Source organism: Mustela lutreola, chromosome 10, assembly GCF_030435805.1.
Source record: "Mustela lutreola isolate mMusLut2 chromosome 10, mMusLut2.pri, whole genome shotgun sequence".
In the NCBI taxonomy this organism is placed as follows: domain Eukaryota; kingdom Metazoa; phylum Chordata; class Mammalia; order Carnivora; family Mustelidae; genus Mustela; species Mustela lutreola.
Genome location: NC_081299.1, coordinates 20,868,089 through 20,883,797, shown reverse-complemented (window position 1 = coordinate 20,883,797; position 15,709 = coordinate 20,868,089). Strand labels below are relative to the sequence as shown.

The 15,709-nt window shown below is 40.4% G+C and overlaps 1 long non-coding RNA gene across 1 annotated transcript; it reads right to left on the bottom strand.

The window, feature by feature from the left end:
• Positions 1-2,906: 2,906 nt before the first annotated feature.
• On the bottom strand, positions 2,907-15,273 carry LOC131809887 (uncharacterized). The gene is made up of 3 exons (XR_009345324.1): positions 15,111-15,273; positions 10,267-10,406; positions 2,907-3,559 (listed from the first exon to the last, which is right to left on the bottom strand). It is a non-coding gene; the product is annotated as an uncharacterized LOC131809887 (long non-coding RNA).
• Between the last annotated feature and the right edge of the window lie 436 nt (positions 15,274-15,709).

The following is a 15,709-nucleotide window of genomic DNA, read 5'->3' as shown; positions in this document are numbered from 1 at the left end:
AGCCCTGTGTCTGGCTCCCCTGCTCAGGGGGTAGTCCACTTCTCCCTCTCTCGCTGCCCCTCAACTCCTGCTCTCTCCCTCTCTCTCTCTCTCTCTCTCAAATAAATAAATTTTTAAAAACCCCAAAACCCTAAGATCTCAAAAAGTTTTGGTGAATCACTGAAACCCGGTTCTACCTAACGCAGTTTAAAATCACAGGTGATGGTGGTTGGACTGGATGACATCACCGCAGTTTCAAATTCCACAGTTTCAAATTCTGAGAGCGCTCCCTTCTTTGACAGATGGGAATGGCTCTACAAACCTGGCCATTTTGACTGGGCTGAGAACCAAGTCTGATTCATTAGCCAAAATGAATCGGACCAATCAGAGAACAATATGCAAGTAAGCGACTGACTGTCCTGAGCTTGATCACTGTTGCTTTGAACTTCGCAGTTTAGAGTGCTGCCACCTGCAGGCCACATTTCTCAACAGCCTGTCCCTGGAAATAAACTAGGGGGATTCTTCTCTCAGTTGAGTTTTCTCTGTAGGGCTCTGGATTGGGGAGAAAGAGTGATAAAAATTTCTCCCTTTCTCCTTTCCCTTGAAGCTCACTACTCTGCCACAAACCCAAACTTGTGACAGTAGTTCCCAGGAATGGGGACTGTGGCATCAGACTGTCTGCCTTTACGCTGGGTCAATCAAATACCTCTTCTATACCTCAGTTCTCTCATCTATAAAATGGTGATGATAAGAGCTCTTCTGTATAGTTGTGAAGATTGAATCAGATCATGTAAACCACTTAGCACAATGGCTGGCACAGAGTGAGCAGAAAAAAATATCAATAGTTGCTAGGCAGAGCTTCAGAAGTTTCTCCTATTCTAAACTGACAAATAGTACCTTGACACAAAACAGTGCAGTGGGAAGACCTTTGGCACATGGCTCTACCGCTTCTGGCCTGTGACCTTGGGCAAGTGTTCTCACCTCTCTGAACCTTACCTGACCTCACAGGTGGTTTTGGATATTACATGAAATCATCTATATAAAGCACCAATCACAGTACTTGGCATAGAGTGGACAGTTAAATGGAGTGACAATGGAGTGATGATTAACACAGGATTAGTTACCAAGTATAGGCCAAGGTTGAACAGCTCAGACCACAAACAGGCAGGCCACAGGCAGTCACTAACCAACAGATATTTTTGTCTGGCCCTCAGTGTTTTATAATTTTTAAATTAGTTTCTAGTATTAAAAGCTGAAATTCCACATTTAAGGCCAGATTCTTAACTTCTTTTAAAATGAGAAGGTTTGACAATGTATTATACCAGATCTACAAGGAAGAGGGCATATAAGAGGGAGACCTAATTTCTTCCAAAGGAGCCAAATAATGCTCCCTGAAGAAGTGGTGTTAAAAGCTGAGACATTAAGATTAAATAGAGGCTAGCCAGATAAAGAGAGAGGGGAAAATGCTCCAAGTGGAGGGACTGCCATGTCCAAAGGCGTTGAATCGGGGAGATTAGTGCCTCCAGGAAACATCAGGAAAGCTCACTGGCTGGAGAACAGTGAGCAAGGAGAAGGTGGGAAGACGGAAAGGCTCTAGCAGGCACCTTAAGGATTTTGGACTTCATTGAGAGGACCAATGTAGCTGGAAGCTGGGAGGTAGCCAGTTGGAGGCTAGATGGTCAGAATGGAGAAGGTCAGGGGTCAACAGTTAGCAGCTGAAAAAACAGAAAAGTACTAGGGCAGAATACGATCTGGTCTGACAAAGGGCAGACTTTATAAGAATCAAGTTGAGGTGGATACTGGGGGAATATCTTATGTTCATTTCAATTGTGGAAAAATGGGAAGAATAAAGATTTGGCAAAAGGACATATTAAAAACAAGACACAGATGGGACGCCTGGGTGGCTCAGTTGGTTAAGCAGCTGCCTTCGGCTCAGGTCATGATCCCAGCGTCCTGGGATCGAGTCCCACATCGGGCTCCTTGCTCTGCAGGGAGCCTGCTTCTCCCTCTGACTCTTCCTGCCCTTCTGTCTGCCTGTGTTCGCTCTCACTCTCTCTCTCTCTTACAAATAAATAAATAAAATCTTATTTAAAAACAAGACACAGAGCTAGATTCACAATACCTATCTCTAATTTGTTGCTTTTCTTACTACACTAGCTTTCTCAAGGTGAATAAACTCAGCACCAAAACTATGTTGCTAATAATAATATCTCCTATTTATTGAGAGCTTGTTAAATGTTAGGCTCTATATATATGTGCATTATTAGCTTGTTAGTTCGCTCAGTTAACAAATACAGTCCACCCAAAACATTATATACCAAGGCACTGGGCACACAAGAATAAATGAGACAGATACCATCCTTGTCCTATGGGAGTTCACAATCCAGAAAGGAAATGAGTAGTTGAGGAAGTAATTATAGAGGGTAATTGGCAGGTACTTTAGGGAGAGTATAATAGTGAACCCAACCTACCATGGGTGGCAGGAAAAGCTTTTTGGAAGAAGGGACAGCCAAGCTGAAAAAGTAGAAGTAAAACAAGGAAAGAAAAAGAGAAGGCATTACCTGGAAAATACTTCTCCCCATAACCTGATGAGATAGAAGATATGGTTATTCTCTTTTCACAGATGAGAAAACTGATGTTCTTAGAGATTAAGTCGCTGATCCACTAGATAGTGCTAGGGCAATGGCGTAAGTCTGGATTTACCTAGACCAAAGCTCATTTTCGTGGCTGTTAAGCTACATATTTCTATTAGCTTGTCCTTTCCTTCCAATGGTCATATGAGTGGAATGGCTTGTTAACTGAGATGTCTGCAATGCAGGAAGTTGAAATCATGGCTTACAAACCATTCAAGCATGTCTGTGTCAGGGGTTGGCTGTAAATTTTGGAATGGCATCTATTTAGTGACACAGCTGTGCACTAATGCCTGAATGGATGTTTAGCTCAACTGGACATGATTCAACAGCTAGTACTGAGCGCCTACTGTGTGCCCGGCAAGGGGCCAGGCACTGTCAGAATGACAGAGATGATGAGTTCCTAAGTTCCTAAGTATGAGGATAAAGATGGTGTTTATCGCTAACAAATGAAACAATAACAAAGCCGTAATCCTGGCAGTTAGAAACTGTAGGTAACTTGAAATAGCTACCAGATTCTGAGCATCAACCAGGTGCCAAGCACTGCATGATACCTAAATGAAAATAAAAATGATCATGATCATAACTAAAAACTGGAAGTGCATACTGTGTTGAGCAGTTCACACGTATTATCTGATTCTTTCAACCCATGTTTATTCTATAATGTTAGTATCATAGGATTAGTGACCGTCATTATCAGTATGATAGGTAATATTGCCTATTTTACAGATGAGGAAATGGATGCAGAGATTTTGTCTAAGATGAGGAGCAAAGACGTAGAAGAGCTATAATTCAAACCCAGGTCTGCCTGACTCTAAAATTGGGGCGGGGGGGGGGGTGTCGTTCCTGGGTGGCTCAGTTGATTAAGTGTCTGACTTTTGATCTCAGCTCAGGTCTTGATCTCAGGATCTTGATCTCAGGGTCATGATTTCAACACCCATGCCACGCTCCTTAAAAAAATAAATAAATAAATAAAATAAAACAAAATAAAATAGATATAAATAAAATAAAATTTGGACTCTAGCCCATTGCACCATACTATCTCTGCAAAGCTTATAAAAACTCAGAGGAATTTTGTATGATCTGCATGGACAAGCATACATCCAGATAGAGGAAATAAATGTCAGTGCTTTTAAAACCCTCCAGGGAGGGGCACCTGGGTGACTCAGTGGCTTGAGCCTCTGCCTTCAGCTCAGGTCATGATTTTAGGGTCCTGGGATCGAGCCCCACATTGGGCTCTCTGCTCAGCAGGGAGCCTGTTCCCCCCAACATCTGCCTGCCTCTCTGCTAATTTGTGATTTCTCTTTCTGTCAAATAAATAAATAAAATCTTAAAAAAATAAATAAAATAAAGGAAGAGATAATTATTAAAAAAAAAGAGAGAGAAAAGAAAACCAAAAACCCTCCAGGGAAATAGAGAAACAGGCAAAAACAACAAGAAATAATAGCAAAGTATCAATTAGTTAGACACTAGTTAATTCCTAAAACAGAAAACCTACCCAAAATATTCATAAACTATTCTTTTTTTTTTTTTTAAAGATTTTATTTATTTATTTGACAGTCAGAGATCACAAGTAGGCAGTGAGGCAGGCAGAAGCAGGCTCCCTGCTAAGTAGAGAGCCCGATGTGTGGCTCGATCCCGTGTGGCTCGATCCCATGACCCTGAGATCATGACCTGAGCTGAAGGCAGAGGCTTAACCCACTGAGTCACCCAGGTGCCCCTTCATAAACTATTCTTTTTCTGTCATTTAATTCTACTTAAACTTGCTGGTAAATTACCTTTAATTAGAAACTAAAGCTCAGAATTTTTGGTATCAAGATACACTTCCTTTAATTCTTACTTTATATCAATGTAAAAAGAAAAGAAAAGAAAACAAAACAAAACTACTTCAAAGAAGCCAGTGTCAAGCAAATAAGTGACCCCATTAAGTATGGGATACAAGTTGCACTTAGCAAACTGGAAGAAAAAAGTCCCCAGCAGGAGGCAGCCATCAGCCCTGAGCCATGTTAGCACTCTGTCTGTGGTCAGGGAGGTATGTAGCCTTATTCCAGATGTTCAGATATGGCCACAGGAGAAATCTGTGTAGTTAAAGAAGTGTCCAGAATTGGCTCTGTGACACATGGACTGGGAAGATCACTGCTGTGTTCAAACATATGGATATTTTCTTTCCCTCTGTTTGTTTACCCTCTGTCTCAACATAAAAATGCAAGAAAAGAAACTAGTCTTTATCAAGTGCCACTTTGTATATTGTATATTATTGTCTCAACAGTTCATTTAGTACTGTAGAAATGAGTTCAGAGAGGTAGAACTTCTATTATAGCAACTATAAAAGTTACTTATTATAATTATCTTGTTACTAAATAATAACTATAGCTTCCATTTATTGAGTGCATGGGATGTGCCAGGCACTGTGAAGGGCACTTCTGCACTTCTCATCCATTACTTCATAACCTTGATGACGACCCTATGGTTTAGGGGCTATTACCCATTTTACAGAAAAAGAAACAGATGTTCAGGAGGTTAAACTACTTCTCAAGGCCACAGTAAGCCCACAGTGAGCAAGCAGCAGCATCTATTCATGTGTCTGCCTCCCCACCAATCCCTGTAAATTTCTTGAGAGCAAGCACTATGCCTTATCCATCTCTTATTTCTAGTCTCTAACACTGCCTGGCATGGAGTAGGCAGAATCCAGTAAACATTTGTCAACAAATGAAAAAGAAACAGTTTCCCAAGATAAGTGGTAGAGCCATCATTGGGATTTACACCTTCTGCTTTCAAGTCTAGTGTGCTTTCCATAATTAAATCCTGATTAATCACTCACATGCTTCTTTTACTCTGGAAATTTCTATTAGACACTTTCCATGTGAGTATGATAGAGCAATTCCACTTCTCAGTCTTTATCTTAAAGAAATACGAGCACATGTGTTTAAGGATGTATTACTAGGGTATGAATTGCTGGTATTTCAGAAAAAAAATTGAAAAACAAATGTCCATCAATGGAAGTATGATTAAATGGCATATCTATTCTATAGAATAGTGTGCAACTTTAAAAAGAGTAAAGGCAGTCAGAGAAGGACAAAAAACCATATGATTTCAGTCATATGTGGAGTTTAAGAAACAAAACAAGCAAAGGAGGGGAAAAAAAGAGAGAGAAAGATAAATCAAGATACAGACTCTTGGGGCACCTGGCTGGCTTGGTCAGAACAGAGTGTGATTCTTGATCTTGGGGTGGTGAGTCTGAGCCCCACGTTGGGTGTGGAGATTACAAAAAAAAAAAAATCCCCAAAACCAAAAAACAAAAAAACGAGACTCTTAACTATTGAGAACAAACTGATGGTTACCAGAGGGGAGGGGAAATGGGTGAAATAAGTGACGGGGATTAAGGAGTCCACTTGTCGCGATGAGAACCAGGTGATGTATGGAAGTGTTGAATCACTATGTGCACACCTGAAACTTATATAACACTGTGTGTTAATTGGAAATAAAAAAATAAAAATAAAATAGAGTAAGGTAGACTTCTGATGGAGAAGAATGAACATAAGATTGTATTAAGTAGAATAAACAGGTTTCAGAATGTTAAGTATAGCTTAGTGTGCATACCAATAATACTGGCTTCAATATTTGTTATGTGCCTTGTTTTAGGCATTCTCCGAAGTGCAGATTCCCATATTTCACTGAAACTAAGATATTGTTTATCGAATGCTTATAATTACTTGGACCTGTGCTAAACCTTCTGATTTCAAAGATAAAGTCAATGGCTATAACTTCTTATAGATCTGATTTTCCTATCTATCCCCTCCCCTCCCAATCCCACTAAAACTTCAGTAAAGGATTGCATTAAAGCATGAAAAATGAGAGAGGGGACAATAAATACAACAGAATTTTGGATGTGGAAAAGCAGATAAATGAGGGTTCCGACAGACCCAACAATGCTGAATCCTGGGCCAGGTGGGCTCAGTTGGAAGACCATGTGACTCTTGATCTTGGGGCTGTGAGTTCGAGCCCCACATTGGGTGCAGAAATTACTTAAAATCTTTTTAAAAAGATAAATAAGTAATAATATAAAATAATAAAAAATTAAAAAAGAAAATTTGAGCACCAGCCAAAGAAGTGCAATAGCTGAATAAAAGTTCCATAAGGAAAGATTATTTTAAAAAGAGTTGAGGAAATCATAAAATCATTTCGTGTAAGTTTCCAGATTATCCACTGTATGCCCAGCACAATGAATGAGAATAGACCCACATTAAGACTCACCACTATGAAATATCAGAACTCTGTAAATAAAGACAAGATTCTATAAGCTTCTACAGAAAAAGAAAACTGGCCCCATATAGATCAGGGATCAGAATGGCTCTGGCTTTTCGACAGCAACATGGAAGTAGAAGCAAAGGGAGGAATGTCTTCAAAATTCTGAAAGATGATTTTCATCCTAGGATACTATGGCTGGTTAAACCATAGACACCATCATTAAGACATGTGGATAAAGACATAATCAAATACATGAGGGGTTAAAGTTTTTACCTCTTTTTAAAAATGTATTCATTTATTTTAGTAATCTTTTCACCCAACATGGGCTCAAACTCATAACCCCAAGATCAATAGTCAGCCAGGCATCCCCAAAATTTTTTACCTCTAATGCATCCTTTCATGAGAAACTACTGGCAGATATAGTCCACCAAAACTAGAGGTCCAACAAAGATAAAAGTTATGGGATTTAATACACAGGAGAGCCAATGCAGGGGAGAAACAAAGGGAATTCCAAGAAGCAGGAAGGAACATTCTAGGATGAAAACTGTGCTCCAGATGTAGAGGGCTACCTATCCAGATGGGAGCACTCTAACTCAAGAGAGACATACTGAAGACAGTTGCATTCAAGAACTCTCAAAGTTGAAAGTGTAGAGCCCAGGTGAGTGTGGCTCTGATTCTTACCTTCATTCAGCTTGTCTGGAGCAGTTGGTGATGAAGATCAAATGCTCCCCAAACTGGTTAATAATGTAAGTGAAAAAGGGATAGCTTTGGGGCTAAAGATGCTATTTCCAGCCTCTGGCCACGCCAGTACCCTCCTGCCCCCAGAATCATCCTGAAGAGCCAGTCTCTGAAAGGAGATGGGCTTCCTGACATGGATTATCAGAGTACCAGACAGGAAACAGCGTCCAAAGGAACTGGGCCTGGTTTAAGTTACTGTAGAGACGGAGGGAGTCACCTTTCTAGGCTTTCCTTTCTTGAGTTACTCTTCACAGTTGAATCTGAAGGTCCTTAAAGGTCCTTTGGAATAAGAATTAACAATTAAATAGAATTAAATATCCCCTGTGCCACATGGAGGGATGATCAGAGGTGGGCAGGGAGACCTTCCTGTAGGAACCACCAACAGCAGATGACTGAGCTGTATATTGTAAACCAGATTATCTAGCTTCTTCTGTTACTTGATATCACTGGCATGAAAAGAGAGGCGGGGAGGAAGGAAACATTATAGAAGAAAAGGAAACTTAAGAGACATAAAAACCAAATGTAACATGTTGACCTCTTTTGGATCCTGACCCAAATGAACCAATCATGAAAGGACAATTAGGGAAATGTGAATAATAAGTGAGGATCACGTGATATTAACTGGTGTTAATTTTGTTACATATAATAATGGTATGCTCTTGTTTAAATATTAAGTTAGAGATACATGCTAAAAATATTTAAGCAAAGAATGGCATGCTATCTGGGATTTGTTTTAATATTCTCCAGGAGGGTGCCTGGGTGGTTTAGTTGGTTAAGCACCAGCATCTTGGATTGGGCTCAGGTCACGATCTCATGGTGGTGAGATGGAGCCTGGCATCTAGTTCTGCACTGGGCGTGGAGCCTGCTTAAGATTCTCTGTCTCCCTCTCCCTCTTCCCCTCCCCAGCCACTCACATGTGCTCACTCTCTCTCTCTCTCTCTCCCAAGAATAAAAAGTGTTGGGGGGACAGAGAGATGAAATAACATTGGTGAAGTTTTGGAAATTGCTGAAGCTTGGTGATTGGTAAATGGGGGTTTACTATACACTTCTTTCTTTTTTGGGGTATGTTTGTAAGTTTCCAAGATATAATGCTCAAAAACAGGGGAACACAATCAGTGCAGAAAATTCATGAATACAGATAAGCAAAATGGAAAAAAATATTGTGCATAATCCATAACATTTTGTAGCTCTTTCCACTGTATATACACACACATGTATCTATGTATTTTAAAATTGGGATCATACCTGATGTATTTAATATTCTTGTTTGCTACTTTATGTATCATGAGCGTTTCCCCATGGATTACATTTTCTACAACAGCATTCTACGTACACAGATTTATTCTACAGAGTTGTATAGTATTCTATGATGTAATTGTTTTCTACTATTACTGTACAATATATTGGTTCTTTTGAGGTGTTCCTTGAAATTATGAATAACACAGCAAAGGGTATCAGCCTTAATAGTTTTCCTGGAAAAATATCCTAAAAGAGGAATGGTTGGGTCAGATCTTAGTTTACTTATACAAATTAAAGGTGGAGGACTGGGACGCCTGGGTGGCTCAGTGGGTTAAGCTGCTGTCTTCAGCTCAGGTCATGATCCCAGGGTCCTGGGATCGAGCCCCAAATCGGGCTCTCTGCTCAGCAGGGAGCCTGCTTCCCTTCCTCTCTCTCTGCCTGCCTCTCTGCCTGCTTGTCATCTCTCTCTGTCAAATAAATAAATAAAATCTTTAAAATAAAATAAAGGTGGAGGACTCACTGTCCTCTCAACCACCTCCTGCTTTCATTCATTCCTATTCTTCAACTACTTCATTTTTGAAATTGTACTCATCTTTATTTTTTTAAGATTTTATTTATTTATTGGAGAGAGAGTGAGAGCATGGGGGGATGGGGTAAGGCAGGGGCAAAGAGAGAAGCAGACTCCCTGTTGAGTGTTGAGTCTGACAAGGCCCCCATCCCCAGACTCCGAGATCATGACCTGAGCTGAAGGCAGGTTAACCCACTGAGCCACCCAGGCACCCCTGAAATTGTACTCATCTTTCAAGACCTACTTCTAACCCTGAAGATCTTATGAGGTATGTCCTCACTTCTCTAATTAGATTGCCAGTTCCTAGAAAGCAATAAAGAGGGGTCCAATTTTGTTTCCATCTGTAAGAGCTAATTTCCAAATGCCTGAAAATGATTTGCAGTTTTTGAATAGGGTTGCCAGGAATAGTGGTTCCTAAACCACAGATCTTCACATTCACCTAGAGAGATTAATAAGGGAAAAATAGAGATTCCTGGGTCCACATCCCCAAGATTCTAATAGGATATTTAGGTGATCATCAGATGTAGCCACTTTGAATCACTTTATTTACTTACTATTGCTTCTACATTCTCTTTATTGGATTATTCATTATATTTTCTTGTTTCTTCAAGTGTCATTTATTTGAGTTCCTTCAGTATTTGCATCCCAGGTGAACCATGTCCATAAGGTGTCTACAAATGCCGCTGAACTCCTTCTGTGTACAGAGTAGAGCTCTAAGTTCTTATCACCTGAGCCTCCTTGGGCCTCAAGGAATAAATCACTCCCATGCTCCCAACTGACAGGTCTTATCTGGTTAAATGATCCTGTCCTTGTAGATATCTCCTAAGAATCTTGACACAGACAAGGTGTATCCATTACACTTACCTGTTCCTACTTTGGCCACCAATGTCGCTGCCCAGGGAGGCTCTTTGGGTTCTTGGCCTGGGTTGGGACTTCACCAACTCTGATGTCCTTGCCAGTTTGTGTCCACCTCAGAATAACAGAGCAATTCTTCAAGATCCACACTGTAACAAAGTGGAATATATTTCAAAAAAGGGTGCTAGAGACCCTATTCCTCCACCTTTTCACATTCTGTCATCTGGGCCCCATAGCAGCTCTGTTTGAGACTTGGAATAAAACAGGAAAACAGTTTGGTTTATTTTTTAAAAAATATTTTATGTATTTGACAGAGTGAGAGAGAGAGCACAAGCAGGGGGAGGGGTAGGCAGAGGGAGAAGCAGACTCCCTGCTGAGCAGGGAGCCCCACGGGGACTCAGTCCCAGGACTCAATCTCAGGACCCTGGGATCATGACCTGAGTTGAAGGCAGATGCTCAACCTACTGAGCCACCCTGGTGCCCCAGAAAACAGTTAATTTGCAGTCCCTTATTCTACAGGACTCAGACATAGGCAGGTCCTCAAGGGTAGGTAGGGGGACATTAAAGACTGTTTTCCCCCTGAAAGCTTTTCTGTTCCTCCCCATCAGTATTAGGTCACCAAATAAACTCATGCAAATGGTAGGAGCTCTACTGAGCACTGTTGAGTCTTAAGATACTTTTGAAGGCAAGCTTGGTTAAAATCCAGTTCTGTCTCTCACAGCTGTGACCATGACCATGTTTCTCCGAGAGCCTCATTTTTCTCACCAGTAAAATGAAGACAATAATATCTATCTTGAAATATTGTTGTTAGAGATTAAAACATGATAGTTTTTGTTTTTAGCATAGTGCCTACAACATAGTTAGTGCTTCATAAATGGGAGTGATGATTATTTCCTCTAGACCACCTACCTTTTCAGGTACATCTAATAAAGACTGACTTTCAGAAGTGGGCCCAATCTCTGGTCGGTCTGGGACCCACAACAGTATTTTGAGTGATTCCTTAAACACAGGACATACCTGGTACCAACAAATGAATATTATTTACTTCAAGGTTGTCATCACCTTGGAGGCAGCACGCTTATGCCCAGGTTTCCACTCTCCAAACCATTACTGGGACGCCCAATTCAGAAAAAACTTCAGGGTCTATGACACAGGCTCTCTGGCAGCAAATCTTCTTTTTTTTTTTTTTTTTTTTTTGAGTGAGAGGGAGTGAGTGGTGGGAGAGGGGGTGCATACAGAGGGAGAGAAAGAATCCTAAGCAGGCTCTGTGCCCAAGTGCCCAGCACAGAGCCCAATGTGGGGCTTGATCCCACAGTCCTATGATAATGACCCGAGATGAAATCAAAAGTTGGAGGCTTAACTGACTGCCCCACCGAGGTGCCCTGCAAATCTTCATCTTCCATAAAGACAAATTCCAATTTTGAAGTAATCAGAAGTGGGGTGCCTGGATGGTTCAGTTGGTTAAGCATCTGCCGTCAGCTCAAGTCATGATCCCAGGATCCTGGGACTGACTCCTGAGTTGGGCTCCTTGCTCAGTGGGAAGTTTGTGCTTCTCCCTCTACCTGCTGTTTCCCCTGCTTTCTGTCAAATAAATAAGTTTTTTAAAAGTGGCACTGTTGAAACAAATATTTTTTTAAAAAGGCGGGGGGTGCCTGGGTGCCTCAGTCAGTTAGGTATCCAACTCTTGATTTCAGCTCAACTCATGATCTCAGAGTCATGAGATCAAGCCCTGCAAGGGGCTCCGAGCTGAGCATGGAGCCTTCTTAATTTTCTCTCACCCATGAGATCATAACTTGAGCTGAAATCAAGAGTCAGATGCTTAATCAACTGAGCCACCCAGGTGCCCCAGAAGATTTGATGATTCTTAATATTTACTTCCAAATTGCTTTCCAGTAGGTTTTTACTAATTTATAATGCCACTAGAAACACTTGAATAATACCTGTTTCACTATATCTTTAAAAGCACTTAGTATTTAAAAAAAAACACAAAACCTGAAAAGCACTTAGTATCACAATTTTAATAAATTAGGAGGAGGAAAAATATTCCATCCAAAACAATTTTGAGGTCTATTGGTTTGACTTCTCCCATCCCCCCCAAAATCCAAAAAATTATATGAATAGCAAAAATTTGTTAGTAAGTGTGTGATTTCTCAAAATAAGTACTTTGAAGGGAGCCATTTATTTAGATGTTTATCTTGATATATTTGTATGTTTTTTTTTAAATTAATCTCATCACTTCACATTCACACCTCCAAGGAAAACATAGACATGATTTTAGTCAACCTGACAGAATGCCAGTGTGATGACTCATATCCTGTTCACCTCTAGAGTTCAGTGTTGGTTCTATATTGCCAGGCCCCACTTTGCTAAGGACTTGCTACTGCCTAAGGGCATTCTGGATGCTGGGTCCATCTCTCCTCTAAGGGGAGATTATCTTTTAAAGTGAAAGAAAACTAACCCCCTTTCATACTTTTATACCAGCTATACCAGCTAACAAGAAGGGCACAGACAGGGTAGAAAATTCTCGTCACCCTGACTCCCCTACTGAAGAAATTGATCTTTTTTTTTTTTTTTTTAAGATTTTATTTATTTATTTGAGAGAGAGAGAGAGTGGGAGCAGGGGAAGGAACAGAGAGAGAGGGACAAGCAGACTCCTTGCTGAGCTCAGAGCCTATTATGGGGCTTGATCTCACAACCCTGAGATCATGACATGAACTAAAACCAAGAGTCGGAGGCTCAACCGACTAAGCCACCCAGGCACCCTATGTTTTGTTTTTGTTTTAATTATTGTTTTTAAGTTACACAAGCCATATATATTTATTGTAAAAAAAAAAAAAGGCAAAACCAGCTATAAAATATACCATTATTTCCAACACCAAGAAGTAGCTCATAACATTTTGAAGTATGTACTTTCATACCTTTTCCCCTATGTATATATGTTTTGTAAGTAATAGCATATCATACACATTGTTTTTAAACTTTTTTCTCACATAATAATAATTACAGGTTATATCTATAAATGGGACAGGTACAATTCCAAATATTCTTATGCATAACTCATTTAATCCTCATGATAACTATAAGGAAGTCAATATTAATATTCCCATTTACTGATAAGGAGACTGAGGCAGAGAAATTAAGTAATTTTCTTAAAGTCACAAGTTAATAAGTATCTGGAATATTTTCCCATGTCATTAAACTCATTACTACAATTTCTTTTGCATGACTGCAAGATATCTCATTTGTGAATAAAGTATCATTTATCCCACCTCCTTTTATGAGACATCTAGAGTATTTCCTTTTTGTAGGCTATACACATCACTAAGATGACCAGATTTAATAATTTTTTAAAAAGATTATTTATTTATTTGACAGAGCGAGAGACAGAAAAATAGGGAACACAAGCAGAGGGAGTGGGAGAGGGAGAAGAAGTCCTCCTGCTGAGTGGGGGGCCTAATGTGGGGCTTGATCCCAGGACCCCAAGATAATGACCTGAGCTGAAGGCAGATGCTTAATGACTGAGCCACCCAGGTACCCCTAAGATGACCAGCTTTAAACTACATCTTTGTGCACATCCCTAGTTATTTTCTTAGGCTAAAGGCCCTCAGGAACAGTTGCATCAATTTTTATTTCCTCCCAAAAGGTGCTCCTTTCTCTATGTTCTCCGTGACACTGAATGTTGTAAATTTTACCTCAAAAGTGGTAGCGGTTTTAAAATTCATTTTACCAGTTCTGAGAAATAAGTTCAAGCACTAAAATATGAGTGATTTCTCTAGAGTGAAAAAGGCCAGGGTTTAACACCTCCCCCTTTCTATAATCTTCTCCTGTTTTTTACAGATGTTAAACCTTATGGCTTACACACCAAGTCATCTCAGAGGAATGAGGAGTGTTAACCTGGGACAAACCAGCTTACAGAGGCAAGATTCTTGTGGCATACAGCTCAGCATTCACTAATTCACTCACTCATTTATTCAATAAATATTTGAAAGGTCATTATATGAGTAGTACTAAGCTAGGCAAGGGTCATGGGGTTCACAGAAATAAAATAAAACATTGCTAAATAAAACCCTTAGCACATTACTTGATACTTGTTAAATGATCAAGAAATCAGTATTTATGCCAGGCACCATGCTAAATTCTCAGTGAGTGGGTTATTTCATTTAATCCCTACAACAACCTCTAGGAACTGGGTTCTTTTATCATTCCCATTTTGCAGATAAGGAAACTAAGGCCTAGAGAGGGCTACCCAGCTTGAGCAACATACTTATGTGGGAATTCACATTTGAACTCAAGATTCTAGAGTTTTAACCGTTATGTTATACTATAAAACCCAGTTCTTCCCTGTAAGAAACATACAGTCGTGTTAATAATACTGAAACAGAAAACAGTTAACAAGTATTAAGCACTCAAGTGCCAAGCAGTTCATTACGTCTTTATGCATAAGATCATGTAATTCATATGACAATTCTATGAGGAATCCTTCCGTCTATGAATCCTGTTTTACAGATAAGAAAATAGACATTCTGAGAGTTTAACTAACTTGGCCAAGACACTACTAAATGGTAGCACCAGAAGCCAAGATACATAAAGAATTACTATAGGGAGGGGTGCCTGGGTGGCTCAGTGGGTTAAGCCTCTGCCTTCAGGTCAGGTCATGATCTCAGGGTCCTGGGATCGAGCCCCACATCAGGCTCTCTGCTCAGCAGGGAGCTTGCTTCCTCCCCTCTCTCTGCCTACCTCTCTGCCTATTTGTGCTCTCTCTCTGTCAAATAAATAAATAAAAATCTTAAAAAAAAAAAAAGAATTACTATAGGGAGAACATTGTGAATTGTGAAACAAGTGATGCTACTTACTTGCCATCTAACGTCAGAAGTCAGAGGAAAGAGACTTTGTGACCTTCTTGTGGTCCAGGACAGAAAGGGAAAATCCTGGCAGCCGTCAGGCCCTGTGTTGAAAGCCTTTACGCAGGTTAGTTCACCGGATCTTCTACGTGATGAAGGTAGTCTCAGTTTGACAGATGAGGAAATAGATCTCCGGGGTGGTGCAATACGTGCAAGGTCACACAGCTAGTGAATGGCATGGCTAGAACTGGAACCTAGCTGTCACTCCAGCCTGAGCCCTTAACCACTCTTTTACATGCTTTCCATTGTTTGATCCTGTTTGTTTGTTTGTTTAAAGATTTTACTTATTTTATTTGACAGAGATCACAAGTAGGCAGACAGGCAGGCAGAGAGAGAGAGAGGAGGAAGCAGGCTCCTCACGGAGCAGAGAGCCCGATGCGGGGCTCAATCCCAGGACCCTGAGATCATGACCTGAGCTAAAGGCAGAGGCTTTAACCTACTGAGCCACCCAGGTGCCCCTGTTTGTATGTTTTGATCCCGCTTCTTGATTGTGCAGAGAAGAGTGGGGAACCAAAGAGGAAAGGGTATTAAGAAAGATAATACAGGGGTGC